Here is a 21,875-nt window from a genome sequence, read left to right on the forward strand (position 1 = left end):
TGTTTTGATATAGAGAAAAATTAGAATTACCTATTATCCATTGTAGTGGATTTTGGATTATTTTAACAGTTAGAAGATATATATACATGTACACATAACGTATGCTATATTTGAATTCTACATTTCTGAGGAGACTTGAAAAAAAGAAAAATTTTTACACAAACATATCAAAGACAAAATTAGCAGGCATCTCAAGTAATTTTTATAAAATTTTTCACCTTATAACGATTACTTGAAGTGAAATAATTAGCTGTAGAGTGTTTAGCAGATTCTTTCAATAATTGACTGGGTTAACCCAACATATGATGAGTAAGAAAATAAGGAACTTTTTTTTCCAATTAGTTTTGAGGAGGTAGATTCATTTTACCACACATATTGTAGAAGATTAAAGCTTCTCAGACTTAGCCAAGCAAAATATAAAATTTAGTGATGATTATCTAAAGAGTTATATTACTCAGAATTCTTTTTCTATTTCCAATGATGCAAAGGTTTACAAAATAGCACAACTAATTGCTCAAACAAATAATTGAGATGATTATTGATTATCTGATTGATATTTCTGTAGAAATCATTGTATATTAAACATACTGAGATATCATTTCTTACTATTTTCCTTAGTAAGCCTAGAAAGATCAGCTATCAATGTTATCCCTAAAGAAAGTTGCTCGATTTGTATTTTCCATGGAATACTTGTACATATCTTCAACTTCCACAGTGTTGCTGATGACCCTTTGCTCTGAGGCTTTCAGAGGTTGCAGAGTCTTTCTAAGATTTTCAACCAATCAGAAAAAAGCCCAGTTGGAGATGCTAAAAAAATTTCTTATAGATTCAAAGCTTCATATCTTTTGCAACCAGGCTAAGTAATTGGTCTTTAACCTAAGGATAATTCCATTATTAGAATTGAAACACTGATTTTTTTTTTTTCGTAGCTTCTTCTGAAACCATTTTGTTTTTTGTATACTGGATAATGCATTATTGTATCTTGTGTGGCAAAAGAAATGTTAGAAATGTATGTTTTATATCTTTGCAGATAATAATTCCGTGAAGTATAGTCCTGTCACAAAGATTCATGGTTTGTTAATGCAAAGGGTCCTTTTATCACAAAACCAACTTTACCTATAAGAAGTTAAAAGTCGTATATCAGAGACGGGTGCGGTGGCTCACGCCTGTAATCCCAGCAGTTTGGGAGGCCCAGGCGGGCGGATCACTATGTCAGGAGATCAAGACCATCCTGGCTAACGTGGTGAAACCCCATCTCTACTAAAAATACAAAAGTAAATTAGCCGGCTGTGGTGGGGGGCGCCTGTAGTCCCAGCTACTCGGGAGGCTGAGGCAAGAGAATGGTGTGAACCCAGGAGATGGAGCTTGCAGGGAGCCGAGATCACGCCATTGCACTCCAGCCTGGGCAACAGAGCAAGACTCTGTCTCAAAAAAAAAAAAAAAAAAAAAAAAGGTAGTATATCAGGAACCTGCTATCTAGACCTAGAAAGGTAGAGCTTTTTATTTCTAAGTTTAAGGACTCAAAGGATAGCATTATATCTGAGAGTTTCTTACATTTAGCTCTTTTGTTTTCATATCATTATGCAAATTGCAGTGTGTTGTAGTAGTAGTAGTAGTAGTATAAACTTTGGAACCAGATCTATATGAACTCAAATCTTAGTTCCATTAAACAGCAGTATAATCTTAGGTTAGTAACTTAGCCTACCTGAAACTCTATATTCCTGTCTGTAAGATGAAGCAGAAATGTTACCTTAAAAGGTGGTAATGAGGATTGATAGGGAAGATGAGTATCAGGTGTCAGGAACATAGTAGGGTCTTAATAAAAGAGAATTATTAACATGCTTTGTATTACTACAAATGTAATTCTGTATTTAAGACATCAAAGAAGTTGTAAGAAATCACAGATTCCAAAGATGGGCTGGATTTTATCCCTTGGCTTGGAGAACCAGATGTTGAGGAGGACAATGAGCACAGCTCTGCCTACACCACAGCGTCCTAACCTCATTGAAGTCTTCTCTTTATGCATGTGAAAGACAAATTTTCTAAGTGTATTTGTTTGCTAGGGCTGCCATAGCAACGTACCACAAAGGGATGGCTTAAAAAACAGAAATGCACTGTATCACAATTCTGGAGACTAGAACTCCCAGATGGAGGTGTCAGCAGAGTTGGTTCCTTCTCTGTGAGAAAGAATCTCTTCATGCCTCTTCCTTAACTTCTGCTGGTTTGCTATTAATCTTTATGGTTTTCGGTTTCTAGAAGCATTCCTCTGATATCTGCCTTCCTCACATGGTGTTCTCCCTATGTCTCTGTCTGTGTCCAAATTTTTCTTTGCTCTAGAGACACCATACATATTAGAGTCAGAGCTTATCCTACTCCAGTATGACCTCATCTTCATTTGTTACATCTGCAGTGACCCTATATTAGTCCGTTCTCACACTGCTATAAAGAGCCACCTGAGACTGGGTAATTTATGAAGAAAAGTGATTTAATTGACTCACAGTTCCAAATGCTGTACGGGAAGCATGGCTAGGAGGCCTCAAGAAACTTACAATCACGGTGGAAGGGTGAAGAGGAAGCAAGCACATCTTCACATGGTGGCAGGAGAAGAGAGCAAAGGGGGAAGTGCCACACTTTTAAATAACCAGATCTCATGAGAACTCATTTGCTATCATGAGAACAGCAAGACAAAAATCTGCCCCCATGATCCAATCACCTCCCACCAGATTCCTCCACCAACAATGCACAAACACAAGAGTCAAACCATATCAAACCCTATTTCAAAATAAGGTAACATGTTGAGGTACTGGGTGTTAGGAATTCAGCATATACATTTTGAGAGAACACAATTAATAGCATTACATTCCTAGTTAACTATTGGGAATGACAAAATGCTTCTTAATAATCACAGGCTGGTAGGTTTTAGCTGTTAGTTACACATCTTCTTTAAAATAAACATAGCAAATAGGACAATAATAATAAAGACATGGAAGATAGATTACAAAAGTTTTTTTGGAAGTCATTTTAAAGCTTTATTTGTTCTTGTTTTTAAAGGAACTCATTCAATTTTCTCATGCCATCACAAAGAAAATTATTTCCCTCACTCATATGTCTATCCTTATGAAGCCAGGAAGCCAAATAAGTAATCAATAAATAATTATGAAGGAATCTTTTTATGAAAAGGTCTCATCTAGATATTGTGGGAAATAAAAAGGATGACTTATTGATTCAAAAGATGTTTACGCGTCAGGAATAGTTCCAAGCTATAGGGACATAGAGGTGAATAAATTAGACATAGCCTCTACTCTCGTGGAACTTATATAGCTGAAACCAACCAGAAAACCTAAGAAAATTTTTAGTAACATTTACCAAGTACTTGATAGATGGTCAAGTGTGTGTAAGAGACAATGTATATATTTTTAACATGTCGAGTTTTCTCTGGTCTCTGATAATCTCAGACAGCATTCTTGACAGACAAGGAACTGAGTTGGATCATGCAAAAGATGGTTGAGATTTTGATAGAGGAAAGTACAGAAAGTAAATAAAAGTAGGCTGATGATACGAAAAGAAAAACGATGGTAGGAAAAGTTGAGGGAACAATGACAAGACCAATTTGACAGGCTAATATTTATGTTAGAGAACGGGAAAAAGAAACATTGCAAAAAAGTTGAAGACCAAGGAGTTGGTGGTTTATCCTATAGGTAATGGGAAAAAAAATTTTTTTAAGAGAAGGTGGATGATATAAAAAGAATATAAATTTGATTGAGAGACAAATGCATTTGAGAAGAATAATGCTAGATGCAATGAAACTCATTAGGATAAATATTGCAGTAATTTTGGTAATAGGTAATGGGTTAGAACTAAAATGATAGAAGGATTCGATATTCTCCTCCTCCTCCTCCTCCTCCTCCTCCTCCTCCTTCTTCTTCTTCCTCTTCTTCTTCTTCTGTATAATCTTTGAATGGTTGCTTCTACTTGAAAGACTAGCTACTATCTCTGTGCCGATGATTTCCACTCTAAATCTGTACAATCTTGATCCTACATTGCAGGCTTACATTTTCAACTGCCGTCTTTGTCTGTATCGCCACCAGATGTTCTAAATGCAGTATATAACATACTTTCCTGCTTCTTTTCTTGAGTGTGAATTGCATCACCAACTATCTGCACAAGCTGGAGACTTGTGAGTTACCTTCTCCTCCAGCATCATCCATATCCTATCAGTCCTCAAGTCCTTTTTATTCTACCTTTTAAGTGTTTCTCAAATTCAGCCTCTTCCCCTTTATACTATCACTGTCTTAATTTAGGCACCTTAAAATTCCTTAACTTTAATTGCCATAAAATCCCTTCAACCTGATCTACCTAGTCTTACTCCCGCTCCGTGCATTTTACCACACGAGCACTAAAGAGATTCGATTGTGCTATTATTATTATTCAGCTAAAATGCCTTTCAATGGCTTTTTATTGCCTCTAGGATAAAGTTTAATTTCTTATTTCAAGAAACAGTTTCTTTGGATCTGATTCAAGCTTATTTCTCTAGCTAATCTTTGTCATATTCTGTAAAGAACTTTGTGCTCCAGATATACTGAGCTGTTTTCATTCTTCTTTATGTCCCTGGTTCTCTCTTGTTTCTGTTAGAAATTTTCTACTTCCTTTGATTTATGAATCTCCTCAAATCCATTTAAAAAAATAAAGAAGATTTTTTGTTTACCTTTTAAAACATTAAAACTGCAACACATATTTATTGTAAAAACTTTAAACACTATTCACTGATCCTCAGTTATGTTTTCCAGAGGTATCTACTGTCAACCCTTTCTTGTGTGTCTATCCAGGAATTTTTGGTTACACATGCAATTATATGTATATTTATTATTTCTTTATTAAAATATGACAGAATATTATATATACTGTACTTCTTATTTATGGGAATGGGATATGGTGATCACAGAGAATTTCAGGCTTTAAAATTTCAGAGGGGGACATTTCAAGGAATATTTCCAAACATGAAATGGGACCATGAAAGTTGCTTAGATGAAATGGGAAAAACAGTTATTATTATTAACAAGCAGAAGAAAAGGGAGGCCATAATGGTACCAGAGCTATTCAATGTTTAATTTACCCATCAAGACAGCGGAAATGGAGTGGAGTGGACAATCATAAATCAGATGATATAAGCTATGATATGGGCTTCACTAAGGTCTTATGAGAGGTGTAAAGGTCCTATACATTAATATCTTCTGTTAATTGTAAACATTCTGGCTTAATACAGGAGACTATAATTATATCCAAAATAGAGTGGATTTGGGATATTACAATAGAAATGAGAACCAACTAGCTTCAATTAGTTTTCTGTTAGGCAAAATAATGCTTCCCCGATCCCTATTGCCCTGCCAAAGAGTCCACATGTCCTAATCCTAGGAACCTGTGAATGTTACCTTATATAATACAAAGATCTTTGCAGATTTGATTAAATTAGGAACTTTTAGGTAGGGAGATTATCCTGGATTATCAGAGTGGGGCCAGTTTTATAATTCAAAGGTCCTTAAAAATGGAAGAGGGAGGCAGAAAAAAATTTGACTACATGAAAGGAGGTCAGAATGATGCAATGTGAGGAGGGTTCAATTTACCTTTGCTAGCTTTGAAGCTGGGGCATGAATGCCACCAAGGAATGTAGGCCACCTCTAGAAGTCATAAAAGGCAAGGAAATGGATTCTCTTAGATCCTCTAGAAGGAACACAGTCCTGCCAACACCTTGATTTTAGCCCAGTAAGACTTATTTTGTGCCACTGACCTCAAGAATGATAAGTTAATAATATTGTTTAAGCCACCAATTTTGTAGTGATTTGTTATAACAGCAAAAGAAAATAAATGCAAATGTTCTTCCTGCAGGCTTTCAAATCAAGAAGCTACCTTGCTAGGTCAGACTTTGGTGTTTAGATTAATTATAATCTGGAGCTAAATTTGAAGGAACTCCTTAAATCCCTAAGGATTCAAGAGTCTTCCACAGGTTTAAGGTATAGACATTGAGGATTTAAAAAATGTAACAGCGACTGGAGTTTCCCTATGAAGAGGAGTTCATGATTAAAGCATATTGTAGCTATATTTTAAACTTATATAGGCTTTCATTTAAGAAACTGTGTATAGACAGCTCAATAGCTTTCTCTACATCTTTTATAAAAATAAAAAAGTATTAATTTACTGATAGTTATTCCGAGTAGGTGAAATGAGAGACATCCCATAAACATTTAGTAGCATAACAGAACTAATAACTCTATTTCTTGAGCTCCTCCACTTGCTGGAACTAATAGCTATGAATCTAATGTGCCTTCATTTCTCTCAAACTTGCAACCTAGCTATATTGGATTTGGTAATATTATAAAACCAAAATGCAGTCCATTCACCCACCACAGTAAAACTTAGAGGTTTTTGCAGTGACAGAAAGGAAGGTGTTTATTGCAGGGCAGCAAGCAAGGAGATTCAAGGAAGTTCATGCTTAAGACCCAACCTCCCCAGTGGCCTGCAGGTAAGAATTTGTAAAGGCAGGAGCAAATTTCAGGAAAGCAGAAGCTACAGGCAAAATCATAAATCAGTACATGAAGGTCACACATTGGTTTTGGCCTAAAAGGGTGAGATATCTTGAAGCAGGAGCTTACAGATGGTAGGTAGATTTCAAGATCTTCTGATTGGCAATTGGCTAAGAAAGAGAAACTCATTTTAAAAATTTGGGATCATGGCTGGGTGTGGTGGCTCACACCTGTAATCCCAGCAGTTTGAGAGGCTGAGCCACGTGGATCACTTGAGGTCAGGAGTTCGAGACCAGTCAGGCCAACATGGTGAAAGCCCATCTCTACTAAAACTACAAAAAAATTAGCCAACTGTGGTGGTGGGCACCTGTAGTCCCAGCTACTTGGGAGGCTGAGGCACAAGAATCGCTTGAACCTGAGAGGCGGAGGTGGCAGTGAGCCAAGATTGCACCACTGCACTCCAGCCTAGGTGACAGAGCGAGACACTGTCTCAAAATTCAAAAAAGTAAAATTGGAAGTGAATAGAAAAATGTTAACCGGTTAGGGGGAATGACTTCCCCCAAGCCCCTTATGAAGGAACTTACAACAAAAGGTGATAGTTAAAGTTTAGTCTTCACTTCCCCCTTTCCTGGGGTCTAAGTGCCAACAGATCCATTCAGTGAGAGTCTGAGCCCATGAAAGACAACTCAGGGACCTATGGTAAGATGTTATCTTTAGTTTCTACAGGGAAAGCAAATAGCTCTGGAACAAGTTACTTATTTACTTCTGGGGCTGGGATTTCCCTTGAAGGGACTCAGAATTTTCCTTTATTTCTGTGCTTGGTGTCCACAGGCCCCTAAAAATAAGGGAACCATGCTCCGTTGCAGTAAATATCAGTAAACAGTGAGTAAATTACTCACTTTTAAAACTTTAAATATAATTTCTAATAAAGTATCATTTCATAGTCATTACTATGAGAAAAATGTTGCAGGAAAGGTTAAGAAACAAGATCTAAGTAACAGTTTTTAGAAAGGACATTTTACAATGTGGTATATATGAGTGAGCACTTTATTTTATCATTAAAGAATAGCAAAAAGAAAATTTAACATATCTCAAAACTTTTTTGACTTGTGTGGTTTTTTTCAGACTTTAGACCTTTAAAATTTGCATATTTTCTGAACTGTTACTGTATTATGATAAATAGAGATTATCATATATTTTCAGATAATGTTTTCTTAACAATTCAACTTTTATTTGTAACTCTTCCATTTATTTTAATTACTAGCACAGTGTGCAACATTTATTAATCAGCAGAGCCTTTTTAAGTTAAAATACTAAATTAGCTAACCCCATTAACATAGAATACTCCAAACAAGCAGTAATAGGAGAGGTAGTTACTGTGCAAATCGTATTATACATGCGGGTGCTCTAGGGCACAGTTAAGCATGATTACCCTCTTTTGATCCAGTATTCCTCTGCCTCTCCCAGCTAATTTCCAGTGGAAATTTACAAAGTGCTGCCTTCATTTTTCCAGCTTAATTTTTCTAATGAAGTTCTGGTACTTTATAACACTGGGGATATAGATAATAAGCCTGTGTATAATTAAGAAGTTCTAGAATTTGTCTACACAAGAGCCCTGTATTACTTTGGCTGTATAGTGAGAACTGTGCTCTCTTTTTGTCCACTGTTTCTCTGAAAGAAAAACAAAAAGCTTTTTTAAGTAAATGACCACAGAATACTAGCATTCTATTCTTACAGACACCTGCATCTAAAGAAGTTTAAGATTTTAAAAATCTATATAATTTGATAATTTGGAATACTTTCAGTGATACGTTTGAGAATATGTACTTTTAGTATATATAATCAGACAAGTCATAAAAAGACACTTTCAGTGTTTGGACTTTATGCTGTAGAGACACTCATAAGACCAGCACAGTGTTTTAGGCCCTGAGTGAAAGATCAGATAGCTTGCAGATATCACTCTGTTAGCTATGGAGATGGTTTAGAAATGGGAGTCAATGGGGACAGAGGCCAGAGTCACTGGGGCCACAGTCCGGGTCAGATATGAGGAGGACTCGCCGCAGAGCTGAGATGTTGGTAATGGAGGATAGAGAAAGGTTGACAAGCCACTTTACAGGTAGGATCTTATAACCAGGTTTTTTGGCTTCCCTGGGCCACATTGGAAGAAGAAGAATTGTCTTGGGCCACACATGAAATACACTACTGATAGCTGATGAACTTAAAAAAAAATCACAACAAGTAATTTTATAATGTTTGAAGAAAGTTTACAAATTTGTGTTGGGCTGCATGTGGCCCACGGGGCATGGGTTGGACAAGTTTGCTATAAACCCTAAATCAGATTTAGGGGCAAGCCTGATATGGTCTGGATGGTGTGGTCGGAGGCACGGATGCATTTAGGATCACTGTCTCAGAGCTTTCTTACTTGCAAAGAACAAAGATCCATTCAAGGAAACTCCAGATTCTAAGGGGATGTTTAAAAGATACATTGAGGAATTTTATAGAGCTGTAAAGACCCAAGGGAAAACTGGACTAAGACGAGTAGGGGGCTGTAGGGACATGGCGTTCTTCTTCTAGTGGCATCTCGGCTTTCCTCTGCACGTCTGCTTCTTCTTTCTGCTGACTAGCTTCTCTGATGATTCGTAAATCATGAATTTTCTTTCCCATAAATTTTTAGCTTTCACTTAGTTACCACCCATTCCTAATTCAACATAACCTTCCAGCTCGAGAACCCACAGCTGCTTCTGTTTTTCAGTTCAAATTTCTGAGAGAGAATCTGTTTTGCTCAATTTATGTTAACAAATTGGCACATGTATGCCATAGGCTTGGAACAAAATAGACAATAAATAGGGTTAAGTTAAAGGTCTATTAACATACTAATAGACCACAACTGTGGTCTAGGAGAGGGTGTGTCACATTATATCAAATACAGTTTTTCTGTGACCGCAGAGCCACAAGCAAGAACCTCCTCAGATTGAGAGCACAGACAGGCAGGAACGTCCTCTCATGCCCTGACTTGATGGCTTCTGACTTAGGTGACTGGCTAGAGGGTGATGTTCTGACTTACCTAAGGAAAAGTATATAAGAAGCATTGCAAGTTTGATAGCATGGAGGATTTGGGTGTGAGTTTAATTTGGAGGCAGTTCTATTTGAGGTGCCTCTAGCGTATCAAGGTAAATATCCATAGTGAACATTTGAAAATACTGTTCTTCAGTTAAAGAAAGATATTGTGTATTGAGATAAAGATTTAGAAATCATCAGTTTAGAGGTGATAGTTAAAACTTTGGTGGTGGAATAATCCCTCAGGAGAAACTATATAGAGAGAAAATTACAGATTTGTAGGAATTGTTTTAATGTTAGGGCAGTGGTTTTTAGTCAGGATTGCTTAACTGCATCACCTTGAGGTTTAAAATTATATACATATGAATTCCCAAGTCTCAATCACAGATAGTTTGGTTCAGTAGGCATATATATTTGCAAAATATGCCCAGGTGATTCAAATGCACAGTTCTGGTTAAGAGTCATTAATTTCAGATATTGGCAGAATATGATGAGTCAGTCAAGAAACAGAGACAGCAAGAAAGAGAACCAGGAGAGATTGTGCAAATCAAAGAGGATGGCTACAAGAAGTGGATGAACAGCTTGATGCAAGTTCAAATTCAGCGAAAACTAAAATGGAGGCTGGGCGTGGTGGCTCACGCCTGTAATCCCAGCCCTTTGGGAGGCTGAGACAGGCGGATCACGAGGTCAGGAGATCGAGACCATCCTTGCTAACATGGTGAAACTCCATCTCTACTAAAAAAATACAAAAAATTAGTCGGGAGTGGTGGTGGGCACCTGTAGTTCCAGCTACTCTGGAGGTGGAGGCAGGAGAATGGCATGAACCCGGGAGGTGGACAGTGAGCCAAGATCGTGCCACTGCACTCCAGCCTGGGCAACAGAATGAGACTCTGTCGCAAAAAAAAAAAAAAAAAAAAAAAAAAGAAAAGGAAAGAAGAAAAAGAAAGAAAGAAAACTAAAAAGGATATCTAGGATTTGGCTATTGGCAAGTCATTCATTAGTAGATTTTACTTTCCCCTGTAACTATCACCTAGTTGTTACTTCTCCTGTATTTTCTTTGGGAATTAACATCACATTAAGCCCTCTATATATTGTACAATCTATAGTCTTCTGTTTAAAAATCATTTTGTTACATCTTTGGTACGTTCACAATTTATCAAGAATAACTAATGGTGATTTGATGATCTCATACAAAAGTTTGCACAGTAATTTAAGATATAATTTATCTTGTCAGGGACCTTAAAATCATTGACGGAGCTACTCACTTTAAAATTCTAAACCAGAAATCGCAAACTAGTAACTTGTAAGTGGCATGTAGCCTCCCGGGGATGTTGTATTTGGATCCCACAATATTCTAAAAATTAGATACATTAAAAAGTAATTAAAAATGGCAATTAAATTATTTAAAAATCCAGATTTTACCGCTTATAGCAAAAATCAGATCTAGAAGGAGCAGGTTCACAGTCTGACATGGCAACAATTGATTAAAGCTTGGAATCTTCGGTTTACATCTGATTCATTTATGTTACCTGCCTGACCCTTCAACAGAAAAATAAGAGAGCCTTGTTCTGGACGATAAGCTTCTCAACAACAGAGTCCCTGACTTATGCACTACACTTAGCACAATAGTTGACAAACAGTAAGTGCTAAGAGGTTTTCTGCGATTGAATTTTGACTCTTGAGCTTGAACTAGATTTTGCTTGTGTTAGCCTAACAGATCAGATCAGAAAAATCATTCTCACTAAAAACAAGTCAAGCCAATAAATGAAGTCAGTTATGATTTCTCTTTGGTGTTTATTAATATTACACTAAGTCTCAGTAATAGGCTTATATTTTCTTTTGTTGTTCTTACTATGAACATAATTTTCCAAATTATGTCTCTTAAAAAACTAGTCTTAAGACTAATGTTAATGAGTTTCTTTCAAATAAATTTGGGGGAAAATTACATTGAAAACACTTAAATGGATTTTTGGCACTTACAGGGCTTCTCAGTCTTAAATATACTTTTATTTGATGTGACTATCAAAGAGGGGAAATATAATACAATATGTAGCATTTTGCAAATGTATTCACTCAACAAATATTATTGCATGCTGACTATATGCCAGGCACTATATTAGGCATTGAGAACGTAGCAGTGAACAAGACAGACAAAAGTCTCTCTCTCTCTCTTTTTTTTTTTTTTTTTTTTTGAGACAGAGTCTTGCTCTGTAGCTCAGGCTGGAGTGCAGTGTTGCCATCTCGGCTCACTGCAACCTCCGCTTCCTGGGTTCAGTTGATTCTCCTGCCTCAGTCTCCCAAGTAGCTGGGACTACACATGCCCACCACTACACCTGGCTAATTTTTGTATTTTTAGTAGAGACAGAGTTTCACCATGTCGGCCAGGCTGGTCTCGCACTCCTGACCTTAGGTGATCCACCCACCGTGGCCTCCCAAAGTGCTGGGATTACAGACGTGAGCCACCACCCCCAGTGACAAAGGTCTGTTGACCTCATGGAGCAAATGGCCTAGTTGGCCATGAGACCCCTCATCTCATCCCCAGACCATAGTTTGGAATACAGTGGTCTGGATATAGTTTGATGTATTTCTTGCCTTTATTTATTTATTTATTTATTTATTTATTTATTTATTTATTTTGAGACACTGTCTCAGTCTGTCACCCAGGCTGGAGTGCAGTGGCATGAGCATGACTCACTGCAGGTTTGACCTCTAGGCTCAGGTAATACTCCCACTTCAACCTCCCTAGTAGCTGGGACTACACCTTCCCACCACCACGCCCAGCTAATTTTCACATTTTTTGTAGAGATGGGGTTTCACCACATTGCCCAAGCTGGTCTCAAACTCCTGGGCTCAAGTGATCCACCCACCTTGGCCTCCCAAAGTGCTAAGATTACAGGCGTGAGAAGTTTATGTTCTTTAAGTGATTTATATAAGTCCTTAAAATATCTAAGTTCATCATTTTTAGCCGTTTTTGAAATTTTGTTAGTTTAAAACATTTGATGTAAATGGCCTAAAAGAAGAGCCTATGTGAATGCTACTTAGCTGAGGCCTTTAGCTTCAGTATCTTTTAGCAGATATTTTAAAAATATTGTTCACAATCAGAACAAAATAAAGTGAAGTCTGCAAAAAACACATAATGAAATTACTGAGCCAAGATGATTTGAGATTGTTAATAATTATAATAATAAATCCAGGGAAATGTATTACTCTTAAGCTAAGAAAAATGTAAGGAAACGGGAAAAATATCTTTCCAGTTAAATTTAGAAGCTTGCAATATAAGCTTACTGTTTAGTTGAACAGATAGTCTTGTCACTTGCATTCTTTACATTTAAACATTACATTTCTGCCTCCACCCTAGTGGGGAGATGTTGCTGCCTAAATAGTTCATGAGTTTTAAATTTGTACTATGAATTCTACTCTAAGTATAAAATACAGTGTGTATTAAGCACGTATAGCTATGGTTTGTCCTCAACCATAAAGGGAATCTGTCTAATTTCTATTCCAGATTGTTGCTCATTTTATTAATATCTCTTCAACAAAAACTCCACTAATCTAAGCTCTATTTTGAAATCTTTCTGTTCATACTAGTGAGCTATATATTAAGTTTACTTGGACATTTAGGGGGTTAATACATACAGTAAAGATACTTTTTATTTTTCATATTGAAGGTAATGAAAAATAGACTGTTATATATTTGCGGACCTTTTACTAAAACTCAGACTATTCTGTATTATAAAGGACAAATATTCAACATCTTATGGCCCGTTTTAATGGGCCATAACATGGTTTGTTTTTTCAGAAGGGGAAAAATTATTCATTATTAATTATACTTACTACAAGTGTAAAACATATCTCATCCTATTTCAAATATTGTTGCCAAATAATTTGTATATTTCCAATTACATGTTCTTTCAAAATGCTTTGCCTTAAAAAAGCTTATGATTAGTTTATGAGAACCAGGTCATCTGATAATGAGATCAGGATAAACTGGTTATAACTCAGCCCCTCAGCCCTCAAAACATTAAATTTACTATTTTCTTTCTTTCTTTCTCTTTCTTTCTTTCTTTCTTCCTTCCTTCTTTCCTTTCTTTCTTTCTTCCTTTCTTTCTTTCTTCCTTTCTTTCTCTTTCTCTCTGCTTCTTTCCTTCCTTCCTTCCCTTCTTTCTTTCTTTCTGTCTGTCTTTCTTTCTTTCTTTCTTTCTTTCTTTCTTTCTTTCTTTCTTTCTTTCTTTCTTTCTTTCTTTCTTTCTTTCTCTTTCCTTCTTTCTTTCTTTCTTTCTTTTTCTTCTTTCTTTCTTCCTTTCTTTCTCTTTCTCTCTCCTTCCTTCCTTCCTTCCTTCCTTCCTTCCTTCCTTCCTTCCTTCCTTCCTTCCTTCCTTCCTTCCTTCCTTCCTTTCCTTCCTTCTTTCTTTCTGATGGAGTCTCACTCTGTTGCCCAGGCTGGAGTGCAGTAGTATGATCTCGGCTCACTGCAGCCTCCACCTCCCGGGTTCAAATGCTTCTCCTGCCTTAGCCTCTTGAGTAGGTGGGATTACAGGCACATGTCATCACACCTGGCTATTTTTTATATTTTTAGCAGAGATGGGGTTTTCCATGTTGTCCAGGCTGGTCTTGAACACCTGACCTCAAGTGATCCACCCGCCTCAGCCTCCCAAAGTGCTGGGATTACAGGCATGAGCCACAGCACCTGGCCTAAATGTACTATTTTCCATATTATAATAATGGTTAAAATATTACAGTTAAGATTAATTTTTGAGCAGGTGTACTTTTATAACAAACATTTGCTGTTTGTTGATTCATTTATTAGATTAAATCAATGTCATTTATCCATATTTCCTCTTTACATTCTTTCATCAACTCTGTCCCAACTTTTAAATGTAGGTGTCTTTGCTTGTCAAATCAAGTTTTGTTCACCAGAGTACAGATTCCCTTCCCTTAGTAAGTCTAGAGTGGAATTTTTCTATTCTTTTTTTCTTCATGCCAATTTAAATGACTGTTCTGTTTTGAACATTACTAAGCTCTTACTCCTTGCCCCTTCTTTGGCAAGTATTTTAGATAGACCTTTTAAGCAGACATTCTGGGATGACCCCTACCAGCCCGTTCTGTATCCCTATTTAGGAGTTCCTGTCCTTCCAGTGTTGTTAATGATTGGCATGAGGAGGCTGCTCATAGACTAACATCTTTATTAATGAAGCTCGTGATCTTTTGAGAATGTGCTAAAATTTTGGTATAAGAAAAAAAGTTGACATAATGCCTACTTTGTGTAATTTAAAAGATAAAACTATTGATTTTCTAAGAGATTCTTTGTCATGTATTACCCCAGTAGTGCATGCTAAAGAAATAATAGCATCTTACAGTCACTCTTATTAGAAGTAAACTACTACTTGAATGTATGAAGTTCAATTACTCAAATATTGCAACAATAAAATTCATAAGACCTTATTTGCTATTCTGTTATCTCATTATATTTTCTTGTCTATAAAGGATAGGAGGTTTTGAAACTTGAAAAGTAAATAATTTTATACCTACTTTGAGAATAAGAAAAAGTATGTGTTTCTCTTTTCCCACCTGAAAAAGTGAATGTGTCAATAGTCACTTACCATTTAAGAGTCCTGTACTTATTTTATAATTCATAAATACGAAATCTCTTCCAATAAAAGGTGGAAAATGTCAGACTTCTCTGGGCATCAAAGGATCATAAGGCATGTAATTTAGCAACAGAGTTTAGAGAGAGGAATGTGATAATGGGCAACTACCTTGATCCTCAGTCTTTATTAGCCTTTGTAATGCTGTGGCCAAGTCAGCCCCTCAAGGAGAGAGCCAGTGTGGCACATCAACAATGGTTACAGGGTGTGACAAGAGTATCTGCAACTGGGCTAATATTCTCAGTTGCATAGAGATGCAACATCCATAATAGAGATGTTAAGTAAGACAAGATGAAACTGCTGAAACTTGACCTGTACTGATAGGAGACAATATAAGCACCCTGGCAAAAGCATTCTATTTTCCAGGCAACTTGGCTATGTTCTTATAAGAGCCCACATATGTTTTCCAATCTTGTACCTCTGAGCATCTATTCATATGGATCCCTTACTTGCATCCCCATCCTCGATTCCCATTTCCATCTAATGGAATCTGACCCATTTGTTAAAGCCCAGGTTAGATAGTGCCCTCCGTGCTCTCTGTTCTCATATGCTTATTTTATTGCCTTTATCTCAAAAGCTTCACACCCATCCTACCCTCAACTCCCACTTTATACTGTCGTAGTTGTCTTTTTCCCTCATGAGATTCTAAGAGCCTTTGGGCATCTGCTTATTCTCCTTTTTATACTCATAGTGTCTAGTACAATGTATTGAACATAGTAGTTAATAAGACATATCTGGTGGATTTAATTAACTATGAATCAAGTCACCACGAGTTTATTATATAGTTAATATTTGCTTACCTAATACAGATCCAGAACTGAGTATCCCTTTCGGTATCACCAGGGCTGTCTCTAGGAGAAGCCTAAGACCCCTTTGCCTCCCCTTTCCCAACCCCCACCACCACCCCATTCCGACTGTCTCCATTCAGCTCAAGGAAGAGCAGGGCTGCTATGATCTGTCCTACAAGGTATGGTGGTTCCAGTGGTGGGGTTCCCTGTCTTTAGATTGTCTTTTGACCTCTCAGGAGATTTAAGTAGTAAAATGTCACCCTGGATTTTCTCCCTATGGGAAGAATCCTTACCCGTCTCTCCCTTTCCTTTGACTTGCCAGTAAGGAAACAGTAAGGCTATTCTTCCTGGAGAGATAACTGTGCTATCTGTAAGCTCACCTCTGATTTTTGTTAGCTGTTGAGATGCTGAGGGCAGGTCCAGGAGCAGTCCTCACATTAGAAATTGTTGGATTGGCGGAGCGCGGTTTGCTCATACCTGTGATCTCAACACTTTGGGAGGCCAAGGCAGGAAGATTGCTTGAGGCCAGGAGTTTGAGACCAGCCTGGGCAACATAGTGAGACTGCATCTCTATTTTTAAAATTTTTAAAATAAACAAATAGATAAAGTGGAGGATTATACAAGCTCTGCTATAAATTTTTAGAGAAACTTCTTCTAGTTTGCTATTTCTCCTACCTCTATTCTAGATGAAAGAACTATTTGTATGCTATTGTATAGCTCATTGGAGAATGTATTACAGTCTGGAACCAAATTCCTGACTTGTGATAGAGTATCCCTTTATCCTGTTTTATGTTTAATACATAGTTTGCACTGGGAGCTCTTCAACTGAGAGGGGGCTGATCTAGGACGTTTGGTGTCTGAGACTTACCTGTTCCATAGCCATTTGTTGATATCTATAAATCTCTATTGCTATGTCTATTTTGAAATAATGTACCTAAGGCAGAATCCACTGAAGATTGTGTAACTATCCTATTGGACAGTCATAATTCATGCATATGTAAAAATAAAGAAAAATGGTTTACTGTTTATATCAATCTGTAATATATTATTGTCAATGGATTGTCTTTTGTGTGTGTGTGTTTGTGTGTGTATGAGACGGAGTTTCTCTCTTGTCACCCAGGCGAGAGTGCAGCGGGGCTGTCTCAGCTCACTGCAACCTCTGCCTCCTGGGTTCAAGTAATTCTCCCTGCCTCAGCCTCCCGAGTAGCTGGGATTACAAGTACCTGCCATCATGCCTGGCTAATTTTTGTATTTTTAGTAGAGATGGGGTTTTGCTATGTTGGCCACGCTGGTCTCAAACTTCTGATCTCATTGCCTTGGTCTCCCAAAGTTCTGGGATTACAGCTGTGAGCCACCACGCCCAGCCTCCATGGATTGTTTTCACGGACAATCTTATCTCCACTAAGGCTGTTCATGATCTACTTTGTTGCCTTCACAAGAATCAAATTTTCTAACTATGTTGAATGCTTTTCAGTTTCTTCAGCATTCCGTTTTATGCTCTAACTCACCTACATATATTTGCTTATGTTGTTTTTCCCACCTTAAATAGCTTCACCAGATTCTTAACTTGAACTCTACTAGCCTTTCAACACTCAGTTCTGGCATACGTGGTCTGGGAAGATAATTTTTCCATGCCCCACCCTCCATTTCCCTGCCAGTAATTCCCTATACCCTCACACACACACATGTTTATGCAAACGCAAATCTTCCTCTTTGCATTAATTGACTCTTGTCCATACATCCATCACAAAACTTATCACATTCTACTTGTGTTTATTGTCCCATTTCATACCGCTACTAGAAGGTGAATTCCTTTCAGGTATACTGCATCTTCCATCATTATACCACTGTATTTTTCTTCTTTTTTTAAATTTTTTTGAGACAAGGTCTCACTGTCACCCAGGCTGGAGTGCAGTGGCACAATCTCGGCTTACTACAGCCTCAACCTCCAGGCTCAAGCAATCCTCCTGCCTTAACCTCCCAAGTAGCTGGGACTATAGGTGCACAACACCACGCCTGGTTAATTTTTAAAAATTTTTATTAAAGAAGAGTTCTCACTTTGTTGCCCAGGCTGATGTTGATCTCCTGGCCTCAGGCAATCCTCCCACCTTGGCTTCCCAAAGTGCTAGGATTACAGGCATGAGCCACCCTGACCAGCCCTGTATTTTTCAAAGTGCCTAGTACATAAATTTATTTCATTTAAGAGTTGGTCCATGAGGCAGGGTGCGGTGACTCACGCCTGTAATCCCAGCACTTTGGGAGGCCGAGGCGGGCTGATCACGGGGTCAAGAGACAGAGACCATCCTGGCCAACATGGTGACACCTCGTCTCTACTAAAAATACAAAAATTATCTGGGCATGGTGACATGTGCCTGTAGTCCCAGCTACTCAGGAGGCTGAGGCAGGAGATTCGCTTGAACCTGGTATGCAGAGGTTGCCTTGAGCCAAAATTGCACCATCTCAAAAAAATGTTCAATGAATAAATATTTAGATAATAGAGAAATCAGTGTTAGTTGGAGTGGTAGATTAGGCACCTGGGACAGCTGGATGTTAAAGTGGATTTTGAAAGAGGAGTAGTGCATGGATCAGCATTGCAGGAGGAAGAGCATGAACAAACGCATAGAGGTAGGATGGGAGAAGAAAGGCAAATGACATCAAAAGAACAGCAGGTAGGGAGTGGTTGAACAGCCTGAAGAGATCAAGTGCATTAGAAAAAGCCTGAAGGCTAGATTGGAGAATTTAGGCTTGATTCAATAGGCAAGAGAGGTTCATAATTTGAAGATTTCAATTATCTGACAGTGAAATAAATGCACTGATGGAAAACCTAGAGTTATGTGTAACAATAGTAGGACTTTAATAAAAGGTGAAAAATTAAAGAGAGTTATAAGGCAGAAAAACAATAAATGTCATTTGTTAGTGTCTTTATTTGGAAAATACATATATGTATATAATAATAAAATAATATTACATGTACTCAGTGTACAAAGACTATAATATATTTACAATGGACCTATTTTCCTGGAAGCTAATTAACTATTTTTAATTTTTGCTTCCTGAGACCTCTACCAATTCTTCCGTAACTGCCCAGACATTCAAGTTGTTACTTGTTTGTATATACTACTGTATCTCTACATTGCTTTCAAGAATTTTTGCCAGATCTATGTCTTTGATAAGATTGTAAAAAAAAACAGGTAAATACATGTATTACTTTTCTTTAACATGAAGTTTAGTTGATTGAAAAGTACTCACTGTAAGCATGAGCACAACTGAATACATATTAAAAACTGGTAAAAGAACATAGTTTTAAAGTAATTGATAACCACATAAAATTTTATTATAAACTAAAGTGACTTTTTCAATGTTAGTAGCTATTTATACTTTATAGAGCAAATCTGATTTATGAATTAAATATTTTTTCCTAATTTGAAGATAAATGTTATTTAAAGATTATAAAATATCTAAATATTTTTGAATATACATACATGCACATATATATGTACAATTAAGAATATGCATATGTGTTACTTTCATGAAACATGATAGCTAAATGAAAGTAGAGTTAATTCATGAGCAGGGAAGTACCCAGTCTTCCAGCCTTGTTTCAGCCATCCATTCCCTTGAGAAGGCAAATTTTGTTCAGAGACAAAAGAAAAATGTACTATTAAAATGCAATTCAGAAGTGATAAAAACTGGAAGTGCAGCAGCCGGCTCACAGCACCTCCTTTGTATACTCAGGGACATTGGGGCCACATTAATTTTTTTGTGTGTGATGTCCATCCCATGTGCAAATTAGCACTGGAAAGACCATAATCTATCTTATATGAGAGCTCTTTTCCCAAGTGCATATGTAATACATGCTTCTGTAACTTTGTATAATTCAAAGTTCTGTATTCTGTTTATTTTTTATTTTAAATAGTGTTAGAAAATACTTTCTTTGGAAAATATTAAGAATTTTAAAATAAATATTAAAAAGAAATTGCAGAGAAGTGTTAAAATTGATGAAAGAATGCTACTTTTTCTAACTTTATTAAATGACAAAAATAATTTTCTATTGAATTTAGATTTTTAAAAACACCTTTCTTTATCTTAACTAAATGAGATCATCTATATGAAAATGTTGGCATATAGTAATGGCTCAATAAATATATGTTGAACCTCAACTTTTTTTTAAAGTCTGAATTTCAGAATATTTTTCTTAGGAGAATATTTTATTTTGCTATATATAGTTTCTATTTCCCAGAGCTTCCACTTTTCTCTAAATGTTTCTTTTATTTAAAAAACCTTCCAACTTTTATTTCATTAATACCATGTCTCTTTTGATTATATGTGTTAAAAATTTCTGAATTTACTCCTTTTTGCTGCATCATGATGTCTGTTTCCTCTAGCTTATTCCTTATGTTTGGATTTGTGTCCTTCTTCCACATTGGTTATTTTCCCACTGGTAAACCATTCTTAAGTTTATATTAAAAGGGAAAATGCAAAAATTAGATTAGAAACTCTATGGGTGTAAAAGAGTGGCTTTTTGATAGATTTTATTATACTCTGATACACCCTTTTAATTAAAACATCCCCAAATTGTTGATATTTGAACTCGTTTCTCTAAGAACTGTCACGTCTTTTCAGAAGATGCAATCAGTCTTCTGAAGGATATAAGTCCAAGCTGCCAGTGCACTTAAGAGACGATCAAGGAAAGAGTTCAATGGCCAGTCTTTGGATTAAAATCTACATATTCCATTTGGTGCCTCCCCTTGGCCTTCCTCAGTACATGCTTTCCTTGAGACTAGAGCTTTTTGGTGTAAATTTTTTTCTGAGAATAGGCGTTTATGGATACATGGACTGGGACATGGACCTGGGGATTTCATTACTCCTTACATAAGCTTTCAGCTGTTTTCAGCTTCATTCCTTCTCTCACTTTCTGGAATAATTGTTGATTTATTTCCCGAGCTTTTCCCTGGTTCTGCAGGACAAATTGCCCTGTTTCTCTTTGACATCTCATTCTTCTGGCACCTAGATTTCAGTTTTCTTAACTCTTTTTTGTCATTTATGAATTTTCTATCTTCCTTCCACCTGCTAAAAATTAATTTGTGTTTTCAATTGCTCTTTCTTATTTTCTGTCCTATTTCTTCCTATAGGTTTATAACTTTTTTTAAAAATTTCTTTACTCTTATTTCAGTGTGTTTTGGTGAGGGATCTGGGTTACACTAAAAGCATATCGCAATCTTAGATGTTCTGTGAGAGTTTATATGGGTTTTAAAAGTTTGGTCTTTTCTGTTGATCATAAAAATATCTAAAGTAATAATGATGATGATAATGATAATGGTTGCTGCAACAGGTTCCTTCTATTTTTACATCTGCTTTTAGCACCGACATTATTTATTGGACACAATCTTTTCAGCCTCCATGTTAAATACCTTACATAAATTAAGTTGTTCATTCATTGTAATAACGCTATATGGAAGTCAAGGCTCATTCAGGTAACTTGCATAGGGTAATACAGCTAGCAATGCAAAGCTAAGGTGTGATTACAGGTCTGGCTGACTTGAAGGCCTCATTATTCGTAACTGCTACCGCTACCAATAATGCCACCGTTATTCAAGTGACTTAAAATTGAAGAAAGCCTACTTCAATGAGAATTGACTGTACTGGCTGTCCTTTTGATTTAGGGATACTATTTTAAAATTAAGAACATTTTCATTTATATGATGAATTTTGAGTTTTTTGGCATAATTAATTCATAAATGTATTATTTAGCATTATCTCTATATAAAATACTTGAGACTCACAAAAATTCTGTGACGAACATTTTAGTATCTCCATTTGCAGAATAGAAAATAAAGATTAATAGAAGTAATTAACACAGGTAATCA

At 36.6% G+C, this 21,875-nt stretch overlaps 1 protein-coding gene across 3 annotated transcripts in view; it reads left to right on the forward strand.

The window, feature by feature from the left end:
* SPATA17 (spermatogenesis associated 17) overlaps positions 1 to 21,875 on the forward strand; it is a 229,169-nt gene that overhangs the window by 139,497 nt on the left and 67,797 nt on the right. The window lies entirely within an intron of this gene.

Source organism: Macaca fascicularis, chromosome 1, assembly GCF_037993035.2.
Source record: "Macaca fascicularis isolate 582-1 chromosome 1, T2T-MFA8v1.1".
Taxonomy (NCBI): Eukaryota; Metazoa; Chordata; class Mammalia; order Primates; family Cercopithecidae; genus Macaca; species Macaca fascicularis.